The sequence below is a fragment of the Phyllostomus discolor genome, chromosome 1 (assembly GCF_004126475.2).
Source record: "Phyllostomus discolor isolate MPI-MPIP mPhyDis1 chromosome 1, mPhyDis1.pri.v3, whole genome shotgun sequence".
Classification (NCBI taxonomy): Eukaryota; Metazoa; Chordata; class Mammalia; order Chiroptera; family Phyllostomidae; genus Phyllostomus; species Phyllostomus discolor.
The window spans coordinates 153,382,062-153,393,737 of NC_040903.2; the positions used below are offsets into that span (position 1 = coordinate 153,382,062).

At 47.4% G+C, this 11,676-nt stretch overlaps 1 long non-coding RNA gene across 1 annotated transcript; it reads right to left on the minus strand.

The window, feature by feature from the left end:
• Positions 1–377: 377 nt before the first annotated feature.
• On the minus strand, positions 378–8,032 carry LOC118501836. The gene is made up of 3 exons (XR_004904501.1): positions 7,790–8,032; positions 6,549–6,731; positions 378–446 (listed from the first exon to the last, which is right to left on the minus strand). It is a non-coding gene; the product is annotated as an uncharacterized LOC118501836 (long non-coding RNA).
• Positions 8,033–11,676: the final 3,644 nt, after the last annotated feature.

Here is an 11,676-nt window from a genome sequence, read left to right on the forward strand (position 1 = left end):
TGAGTGAAAACAGCAACATACCAAACTATACATGGTTTACAAACATATTCTTAAAGTTCTATCATGTGTAATAGAAATTAGATGGCCCAGTGGGAAATATATGAGGAAAATCCAAGAAAACAGTCACATTTTGTTTGGGTAAAATTTTATCTCAGATCCGGACTGATTTGTAGATAAAATAAATGATAGTTTCTCAGCACTGGATATTACAAGAACAGCGTAAATGACCACTTAGCAAGCTCGATGTAGCGTGGAATTTAGTATTAATTTAAATTTTTAAGGCACCTCTCAGTCCTCTGGGGTTCCAGTCCACAGTGGACGGTCTCCCAGGGGTGCGTGGTTTCAGTCTGCTCTTCTTCACCTCTCCCCACCCCGTTTGCTTTGCTTCTGTTGGTTTCTCTTAGTTAACAACTTAGCTCCTGAAGACTTCTGATTTCTTTGGTTTCCTTGAAGAATTAAGTAAAAAGGAAATTGCTTGATCATTCTCACCTCAAAACCCTGCAATTCTCAGAACTTTATCACAAGCATAAGACGAAAAGAATTCAAACTTTGAAAAAACTCACTTAGGGTGGCACCACCCAGAGTAGGAAAAGGCAATGAAAAGGAGTGGGCTGGCCCCAATACTGAGAAAGGGCGGGGGGGGGAGGGGGGGTGCTTTTTAAAGCTAAGCTCTATATTTGGACAAACGAGCTGTGATGCTAAGTTACGCTGCATGTTTAACTAGTCCCCCGTGGGTTTTCTCGCACTTCGGCCCAGCCCAACCACACCAAAGCCCACACCAAAGCCGGTCGGTGGATCTGACTCCGTTCCACCGCCAAGCCTCTGACATTTTCAAGGTCTAAATAAAAATCAAACGTTCTCAATTTCCCAGTTCCTTACCCCCACCCCTAAATAGTTCAAACACCTAGAAGGGAGCATGTGGAGGTATTTTAAGGAGTGAAATTTAAGGCAGACACACCATCCACCACCATTCTCCACATTCCTGGGACGGCAGCCTGTGCCGTGGAAGGAGATGACCGGCACTCACACTCCGAGGAGGGGTGGGCCCTCCTCCAAGGAGGACCGTCAGCCCCTGTTTGTCCCTGCCCTGCCCTCTGCACCCCAGGAAGTCCTGGCCTGGCCCTGGGTGAGGGTCCCTCAAAGCCGACAGGACCCATGATGTGTGTTCTCACTCAGTCACCAAGGTGGGCTGACAGCCTTTCCTTCCCTGCACCTCATTTTTTTGTAACGTGAGCACAATGTAAGACTACACAAGGGGAATTGGGTGCAGAACTGAAAGCGACAAAGGGCCCCTGAAGGGACTGCAGGGTAAAGCAAGAAAACTGAAAAGGGAGGCTAGTCCAGTGCCCGTCCGTTGTGTCTGCAGAACTGGAGAGATGGCTTGGGTGTACAGCCACCGACTGAAAAAAAAAGTCCTTGTGGAACCAAACACTTGTGTGTATTCTACAAATATTTGTAGGACACTGGCTCTGCGTCAGGTGCTGCACTAGATGCTGGAGATGGACCCGAACCCTGTGCTCACAGGAGTCATGTTCTGGCAGCTCCAAGATTTCTTGGAAGACGGTCCTGGGACACCCGGCAGGCTGTGTGCTCTCATCCCGGGGGTGCTGAGAAAGGGGAAGACCAGCCAGAAACAGCCTGAGAAAAGAAGCACCTGGGACAACTCAAGAAAATCTGCCGAGCTGCACCTGTTTCCCTGCCCGCCTCTGCCAAGCAGGAAGACAAGAATGAATCGGAGAGGGCAGGCGTTAAGAACTCCAGAGAAGCACGGATAGCTCAGCTCACGCAGTGGCGCTGGGCAACTCTGCGCCACAGGAGAGGTTGGTCTCGCAACTGTCCCAACTTTGGCCTCGGTATCAACCTCCCAGACACCACACGCACTTAAGCTGCCTTAAACCTGAGCCAAACCCTCTAATAAGCCTAGGCATGCCATCAGACTAGTGTCTGATTGAAAATGCAAATGAGGTTTAACCCCCCGGGATGCCTCAGCAGCCCCCAGCCAACCCTCTGCCAAGAAAGGCAGAAGAGATGTAATGGAAAAAGCACGGGTTCGGGGCCAAACAGACCAGTTTCTCCACCCAAGTCCCACCCCTTACTAATTTGTGACTGCGGGCAAGTTGCTTCACCTCCTTTAAGCCTCAGTGTTCTTAGCCGTTAAGTGTAAATTATAATGCCTGCACAGATACATTTTGGGAAAGATTAAAATACAAACAAGCTCTCCATTTCTTATGCCATCTTTCCTTACCTTGTAAGGGGAACCTACAAAGCTCAGCAAAGGTACAGTAAAATAGACACTGTCAGAAACCCCATGCAGAATAGGGAGCGCCTCCTGTGTTTGCCATTGTGGGTACCTTGGCCGGGAGGGGGGCCAGGGGTTTGGGCGCAAAGTGTCAAGATGCAGCAAGTCAGCTTAGCAGGAGCCAGGCCCCTGGGCAAAATGGGGGCGCGGGGAGCCCCAGGACCACAATCCCCCTTAGAAACAGGCAGAAAAACACCTTCTTAACTGTTTCAAAATGCCCTGGGGTCTAAATAAACTGTCCTAGAAATAATGAGAAAAGAAAGGCTTTATTTATGCAGGTGACCTCACCAGGACCAGCAGCCTCTTGCCAGCATCACCTGAGGGCTGGCCTGGGCCACTACTTCCCTGATCGAGGAAAGGCCTGGACCCACAGCCAGCCTTGATTCCCAAGGCTCCCTGCAGCAGCCCGATCGCTCCAGCTCAGCTTGGTCCTCTCTCCACTACAACAAGCATTTGCTTTCTTGCCTCTTCCTGCTCTTCCTGCTACCTAGAAAGCTCTCCTTTCCTGTTTGCCCTTCGACCTTCCGCACATGCCCACATTCCACCTCGAACGGACCCTTCTATGGTCAGGGAGAGGTAATAGAACCAAGGGCCCAGGATCTGTGTCCAGAGCCTGGGGGTTGGTGGGCCAGTTGTGGGGGTAGCCTGCTTGCTGCAGACCTGGGACTCACTTTGGAACGTGGCTCTCAACCAGGTTGCCTCTAGAGTCAATTCAGGAGTTTTTAAAAACATGCAGAGCCCAGATCCCACCCCAAACCTACTAAATCAGGACCCCTATGATCAGGAGGTCCCTGAGCATCTACATTTTTAAAGGCCTCATCTGGATTTTAAGATACAGTCCTCACTAAAAAAAATACTGCTCTCAGATAAGGAGTTTCCTACATAACAGAAATCGGATACCATGGTATTACTCCAGAGATTCCACAAATAGGGCTAGTGGAAAATAACACAAAAAGCAGCAGCTGGACAACCTGAGCACTTACAAATCAAAGGGGCCAGATAATAAGTAGTTTGGGATGTTCAAAGACCTGGGTAAGACACCCGTGAAAGGTTTCATTATTTCTCATAATTTATTGGCCAGCGCAGGGTGGAAGGGAGTGGAAACTAAAATGTCTGGATGTTTGTCTTGAACTTAACCAGCAGCTGTAGGCCTGTAATTAACAAAGCAAGGACAGTCGTGGGTAAAAATGTGATTTGTAAATATATGTAGGACAGTGGAATTCTCAAGAACTAAGCAAAAATCTCGCTTGAGGACAAAGAATGCAAACCAACATGGTGTCTTGGTTTTTGTTTTGGAAAGGGTAACAACCATAAGATAGGAAAGAAGAAACGCGGCAGATGTTGCATTTTTGGACTTGAGTTGCAGCATTTGGGACAGCAACTCATAAAATTTTAATTGCTAAAATGGTTCAAATTGGCAGGGAGAAAAAGTCACATGGGTTGAATAGGGACAACAGATCACAAAGGAGAGGCGAGGCCCTCGGGCAAGTCCTCAGCAAGAAGAGGCGCTAAGCTTGGTGCCCTGGGTCGGTGCTCGCTCACTTCAGATTTCATTTTGCATCCTAACTAGCAAAGTGGGAGAGAGAACAAGAGACACCCCACCCGATGAAATCTAAAGGAGGCTCGCAAGGGGGCGTGTTAGCAAAGCCCAGGGAGCAGAGCAGGCTGAGATGGCTGAGCCCCAAGGGTTTAACCCGTGGACACAACGAAAGCTGGGAGTACTTACAAGAAGGCAAACTAGCTCATTAGAGGGCAATCAATCAGAAACCATTATACCACAGAAACGAAAGCACCCGGACCACAGAAATGTCTACACTAACAGGTAGGAGTGGACAACGCCCCGCTGAGGAGGTCGGGCTGTGCAGGACCCAGCAAGCCTGCCACAGGACTCCTGGCCCGTCCAGCCTTCAGGTCGGACTCTGCCTGAGAACGCTCAGTACATGGGTTACCAGCCGTAGATCATTCCGCTCCAGAAAAATAAAATGTCACAAGAAATTTCTATTAGCCCAATAATTCACTTCAAGACCTTTTCCCCAACCACTGTCATGCCCTGATCAGCGTGAGCAAATAGCCAAAATCTAAAAAACCTCCCTACTGCTACAGCAGCCTGAGCTAAGAAGACAAAAAAGGGAGTCTGGGTTGGCGGGCGCAGGGAGAAAGGACTGTTCAGTAGCCTCCGTGGCCTGAGCGCCTGCCGGGTTCAGCCCCCGTAAGAGCCGGAATCCCCACTGTTGCATTTAACTGTGATGGCAGAGTGGTGGGGCGTCGGCTAATACGGAGGATCTGGAGAAGTTAAGCAACCTGTGTGGGAACACACATCTAGTGAGGCCAGCCATCTGTGTTTGAATTTGGGTTCCCCGGCTGTGCAGTCACGCACTGCTGTCTTCAAGGGGGCTCCTCCCACATTCTCTTCCTCTCCTCAATTCTGCCGCTGGAGGCGTGAAAGCGTCCTTGGGCGGTGTTAGCGTGCAACCCTTCCCGCCGTGGCCCAGGCAGTGAGCAAGCCGCTCCTTTTCATACACGTAGGTGGTTTCCACCAATCTCACTGCCCCTCTGGCTCACTGAGCCACAGAGGGCCAAGAGCCCTTCCTGTTGGGTGTGCCCCTACTCCTTGTAAATGGCCCAATGGGTCAAGAATCAGGCACATGGGATTGAGAAGGTGCCATTCGGTAGAGAGGCATTTCAAAAGTCGTGACAGGAAACGCAGCACCCCTGGAGAAGGGCAGGTAGAGGGCAGTTCAGAGTGCAGAGGCTGACGCTGGAGTGTTTGGGTGTAAATCTTGGTTTTGACTCAGTTTCCTCATAAGTAAAATGGGTTGCAGTGAGCAGTCAGAGCAAAGCACTTAGAAATGTTCGAAGAACGCTGAATAAAAAATAACATGGGAGAGATGGGTTCTGGAGGCCTCACAGTGCATCCTCCACATCGCTAGACCAAGACTTTTCATATCCTGACTTCCCTTACCTGCCTCCCCAGGGTAACATTTCTTTCTCCTGCCTCGCACAGACCAACACCCCTCTGAAGGTGTTCGTGCAACAACTCATCCTACGTGAGATGAGGATGACAGATGAGTGAGGTGTGCACTGGAGTTGGGTGGCTGCCAGAAATGGGCCCCTTTAGGCAAAAAAAAGAAGGGGGTATGGGGGGATGAACAAGAAATTATTAAATTTGATTCCAAAACGTTCAGCCAACATTTCCGGCAATAACAGATGCTTCTTCTAACTGATAAGTCCTTTATGTTTTAGAACTGCTGGGCAGACTGAGAAGCTGTTGAGATGTTGAAAAATTAAGTATGAACACAGGGTGCCTGAATCCAAGATGAACTAGTCCAAGCCAGCCCGCTGGTCCCTTGTCCCACCATGTCTAAACCTCTGTCAGAACTCTTCTGCTGGGATGAAAGCTGTCACCACAGCCACTGCCCCCGATACCCAGCTACAAAGTGGATGTGATCCCAAGCTGCTTCTGCCACAAAGGAGAGAACCCCGGGAACCCCGCTCACCCACAGAGTGAGTTCCCCGGGGAAGGGTCTCCTAGCACACAGCCTCCAGCATAAGTGGAAAAGGCAAGGGATTCAAATAGTAACAAACACGGTTTTGCTTGGACTTCCTGAGATTTTTCCAATACCTAGAACATAGTATGTTCTCAGAACGTATCTGCAGAATGAGAGAAATAAAAGCATGCATGGTGGGGGCAGCAGGGAGGCTGTAGGGTTCGCTTTAAACCCCTCCCAAGGAGACAGGGAAAAGCAGTTTGCTAGACAGGACGCGTGATCGTGAGAGGTGGCAGCATGGTAGAAAGAGAACAGACTTGGCGTGGAGCCTCTAGACCAGTGCGTACAGGAACTTCCCAAGCCTCTGGTTAAAAACCCAGACCCTCGGGCTCCATTCCCCAAGCACTAAGATTCAGGGTGGGGGCCCAGGAATTTGCTTTTCTTTCTTTTTTTTTTTTCCCAAACACCTAGGGTAGAATTATTATTTTCCAATTGAGGCATAATCTCCATACAGTGAAACATATAAGTCTTAAGCATACAGCTTGATGAGTTTTCACAAGTGAGTAAAATTCATGTAATCCACATCCCCACCAAGATTTGAAACATTTCACCCAAGAGAGTTCCTTATTCCCCTTTTCAGTGAATCCCCCCACCACTCCCCCGACAGGTAACCATGGTTCTGCTTTCTAGCTCCATAGATAGTTTTTGCCTGCTCTTAAATATCATGTAAATGAAATTATAGAGTATAAACACAGACTCACAGTTTTTTGTATCTGGCTTCTTTTGCTCAACATAAAGCTTCTGAGGTTCATCTCAGTTGTTTCATGTATAGTCATTCATTCCTCTCTATTGCTGAGGATTATTCCACTGTGAAAAGTCGCCACAATCGGTTTATCCATTCTCTGGTTACATGGGTTGGATACTTCAGTTGTTTCTGGATTTGGCTATTATGAATAAAGAAATGTATTCATTTCAATGGCTGTGCCACAAATTGCCATAAATGTAGTGCCTTCAAACAACATAAATGTGTCATCTCCCAGTTTCTATGGCGTAGGTGTCTAGGCACAGATTAGTGGGGTCCGCTGCTCAGGGTCTCACCAGGCTGAAATCAAGGTGCTGGTCACGGCCGGGGTCTCATCTGAACCCCCAGGCCCTCTACTAAGTTTATGGAGTTGTTGGTGAAGTTCAGTTTCTTATGGTTGTAGGACTGAAGTCCTTGGCTCCTGGAAGTGACCTTCCGTTCCCTGCCAGGTGGCTGTCTCCTCAACATAGCAGTTCGCTTCTCCAGACCAGCAAGAGGACATCGGCTACTGTTTCAAATCTCTCCGACCTCCAGGTGTCTTCTAAAGGGCCTACCCAGGGCGATCTCCCCCGTTACTAATTTAAAGTCAACTGACCAAGGACATGTGCGGAACTCTCGCGCTTTTGCCACATAACAGGAGGTACGTCCCATCACGTTCACACCATGGGCGTGTCTACCAGGGCATGGGAGTCTTGGGGCCGTCTTGGAATCCCATCCGCCACAAGCAACTGTAAACATTTCTGGAGTTACTTTATTATTCAAGTGTGTATCTTGAAAAGAAATAAGAGCATTTGTTTTTCTTTTTCATGAAATTTCTTTCTTTATAGTCCTTATACAGTCATGAATCTGCCTCTAATGACAAACTTACAAAATATATTCAACCTTGCAATACAGGAACCTTCTTTTCTTACCAAGTTCCACAGGTGACTTCGGTCCAGGTGGTCGGAGGTTCACAGTCTAAGGGACCACTGCTGCAGGTCCCACGTGACTGGTCACCCTGCCTTTGCCTCAAAGATGACCAGAGTGCTGGCCACCTTTTTCTCCTGGGGAGCGCTTTAGCTTCTCAGATGTGAACGGGCCCAGAGTCTTCCTCGAGACCGAAATGCAGATAGAACTGTTCTGGAGGTGACAGCGTGTAAGCCCACTCTTCAGTGAATGAGGCCCAGGTCAGCCAGAAGAAGGAAAGGAGAGAAATATTACCTGAACTGCAGTCCCTGCCCCAGTAAAATTCCCAAACATGGCAAAAAAGCATGTGTCCCTTGAAGAGAAAATTCCTGGAAAACACAGAGGTTTTAACTGTTGTGTTTTAGAAAGAGAACAGGGTTCTCTCTGTTATTATGAAATATGAGTAAATTGAGAGCTCAGTATCCTGCAAAACATCACAGAAGTTTAATTTTATGTTATTACTGGCTTAATTCTCATGGATTTTGAGGAGGAAGAGAATAATAAGGGGCATTCCCCTGCATACTCTGAGAGAGAGAAACAGGACCATAGACTGGAAGGCTGTTCTGTGGGAAAGCCGACTGCTGTTGGGATGGTGTGTCCTTGAAGGCTCAAGGTCAGGAAACAGCCCCTTCCTGGACCAGGAGTTGAATGTCTCACCAGGCAGGTGTGTGTGCCTGAGTGAACTCAAACACAGGACTGAGGAGGAACTGGCAAGTCTGCGTGGTTCCCAGCCTTCAGCCGCCGACGTGAAATGCAAACTCACACTGTATCCAGGTGCGAGGACCAGGAGACCACAGCCAGAGCACACCTGGGAACTGCCCGAATGCAGGCTGCCAGCGAGGGCTTTCCTCACCTCAGCCTCCTGGCACCTGCCTTCCTCCAAACCAAGACTCTTTCCTATTCTGTTCTTGGAGTGTTTGTTGAGTGTCTGATGGATGCCCTGGGAAGGGTGGCAATTCGATCCCCTGCCCAGCCTGCGTGTTCCAGAGCCGTGTCCAGTCTCACCCAAGGGAGGAGAAGGTGGTTTTGAAGACCAGGTGGGAATAGACAGAACCGTGCATGATCAGGAAGTTAAGGCGCAAGATCTGAAAGTGCAAGTTACTTACAAACAGGCTGTATCCCAGGTTTCTTTTTAAATTTGTGGTTGAAAGGTCATAACACATTTTTTCAAAGGGACCGTGTTAGGTATGCAGTTCAGAACTAATGAATTCATAATGCAGCTAAAATCATACATGTGCAATGGAAGCATTTCTGCTGCATTATTATAACTAACTTTAAAATACTTTAAAGAAAAATATTTAGATGAGTTATCTTTAATGATAACATAAGGAAATAATGTTTAATTAGAATTTGAGAAAAGGGAGGAGATTTTCATAGAAAGTATGATGAAATCTGGACTGAGAAGGACTTTAGATTTTTATCTTATGTTGTTTTAAAAAATGACATTTTTCTCTTTATAAAAATATTATATGCTATGGAAATTTTGAAAAATACATTAAAAATTATAAATGAATTAGATTTCTGTCCAACATTTTTATTTTAAACATATGTATGTGTTTTTCATTGGAAAATATAAACATTTTTATAATCTACTTTTTTACTTTTTTGCTATAAAATTGCTCATTTTATCACTATATCATCAATACTGTATAGTCATACTCTTCTTAACCCTTGCCTATCACTATCGAATGCTGTGGCTGAGGCTGGGGGAAGGGAAGGCAGGAGCTGTGCACGGGCCCACAGTCCCTTGTCTAGACCGGACACACGTCATTTCCAAGCACACTCTATCATCCAAATCAAGTCACGTGACCATGCCCAGCTTCAAAGGGGCATAGAGATTCAATCCTACCAACTTCCCAAAAGGAAGACAGCCTGAGAACATGGGTGGGCAGCACTAACAAGCCATGATGCCAATCTAAAACACACAGAGCCCGGACCCTGTGGTTTATCTCAGCCTTAGCAACAGCACGGTCTAGAAATGGCTACTCTCGTCTGTTCTCGCTGGGAGCACGCTCCTCACTTCCAACCCACTGCCCTTCACTGACCCAGAATTTTATTCATCTCAGCACATGCCCCATCTGGGGCGACACTGCCTGCCAGGGGGTTCCCTTCACTGTGGTTGTTTTGACCTGTATCCAGAAATGTCTGGTTTGTGCCATTTTAATTTATTTTGTTTTATTTTATTTTATTTTATTTCAATTTTAGGAAATGATGGGTATTGAAAAGAGCAAATATTTAAATCCCAACACCGAAAGGGTGGAATTGAGAAAATAAAGCCCAGGATCACCGTTTAAGTGCCGTGAACAGCAGGGCCCAGGAAAGCCTCCCGGCATGCTCTGCGGGGATTTCCGTCCAGGTTCCAACACATCACACATTTCATTGCTCCCAAGCAAGGTCTTAGCCTCGAAAAAAATAAGCCATTGCATCTGTGGAAATGGTATATAATTAAATCCATCAATTATTTGGTTCACCTTAGATTTAAAAACATGCCTTGACACTTTTTGCCTAGACGTGTGAATAGTGAAAGAGAGAACTTTCTCTATTATGTGAAGAAAAGGAAACAAATCTCATCACACCATCTAGAACTTCAGACAGTATGTTCCATGGAATAACTGTCCCTTGGGACATTAACACATGTCCTGATGGGAGAAAAAGGATCCTTGGCCATGTGGGTAATGCTGGATTAAATATATTTAAACTAGTTTCTTACCTACAGACTTCCCAATATCTTTAACATGATGCTACTATGCATTCTGATCTCCAGTGCAATCTTAAATATGCATTTAGCAGTTTCCCAAATTTACTTACTCACAGACCCTGTTTTTCAGAAATGTTTTGTGGAACCTATTTTGGGAATCTACTGTCAAGGAGAGAAAAATATAAGTAAATGCTTAGTTGAAAAGTCAACCTTATTTAAATTAGCAGGGGAGGGGAAGGCCAGGTTTGGGCCACAGGAAACTATGGCCTCAGGCCGGTCATGCAGCCCGTTTCCCCGCCTGGTCACAGAGACAGAGATTAGTCCTTGGAAGCAACGCCCACCACCTATGGACACCCACAGCGACCCACCAGCCCACGCCAGGGTGGTCATGCCTGAGGAGCGTGAGATGTGGCTACTTCCCCATCATCTCACTACCGATCATAATTAAACCAGGTCTTGGATCAAACTCTGTTCCACATAGAGACATTTATTAGATAGATATTTATTAACAGGTGTGGTAAGCTCAGAGAAGTCCCAGTTTCTGTCTTTTCAGGTGCTCTCTCTGCCACCCTGAGTAAAGCATTTCCCCAAGGCGAACACGGCAACACCCTGAGGCAGGCTTCAGGAAGCTCTCCGTCCACGCCAGACAACCAGAAACCCTTCACCCAAGTGGCCGGCCCATTTAGGGGTCGGGTCAGACACTGTTCCTAAGTGAAAGGCTGCAAGCTTCACTGGGCTCTGATGCCAAGAGGATGATTTAAAGTAACTCTTATAACTTATTCCATAATCCCTAGAATCTAAGGATTATTTTCATTTACATTTAATCCCTAAACCTAGTATTGTCAGTCTGGAAGATGAATACAATGGGTTTCCTTAGTTGTTGGGGCTGTAACTTGGGAAAGGAAAATTGTCTGTTTCGGTTTAGACCGGTAACCAAGGTGGTGGAGAGAAGTATAAGGAAAGGAAACACAACCAGGCCTTTACTAGGCATGGTAGAACCAGGGGTGCTGCCTGGGCAACCCTTCCCAGGGCAGGATCCCCCCCTCCCCCACCTCAGCAGCGGTTCACTGCAGGGCCATTGGGGCAGGTCTGGCTCTGCTCCTTTCCTGTTTCGGAAAACAGCTCAGTGGGGCTACAGGTCAGCGTTCTGTGAGGTGGCAGCTGGAGGTTCCTTGGCTCGGGGACTGAGCGGGGAGCAAGGTCTTCATGCCTGAGCCTGGCCCATGCGCACGCGTTCCCTAGCCAGGCCGGGCTGGCCGGGAGGGACACTGCTGTTTCTTATGAATGTCATCTGGGGTAATCACTCCTCTGTATTTGCCATTCAGCCATAACTCTGGGTGGAGAGGGTTTTTTCCGTGTGTCTGTGTGTGTGTGTGTTACACCTAAAACCTAAAACCTAAACTGCTCAAAGAAAACACATGTTGGCGGCCTCCACAAAGCACAT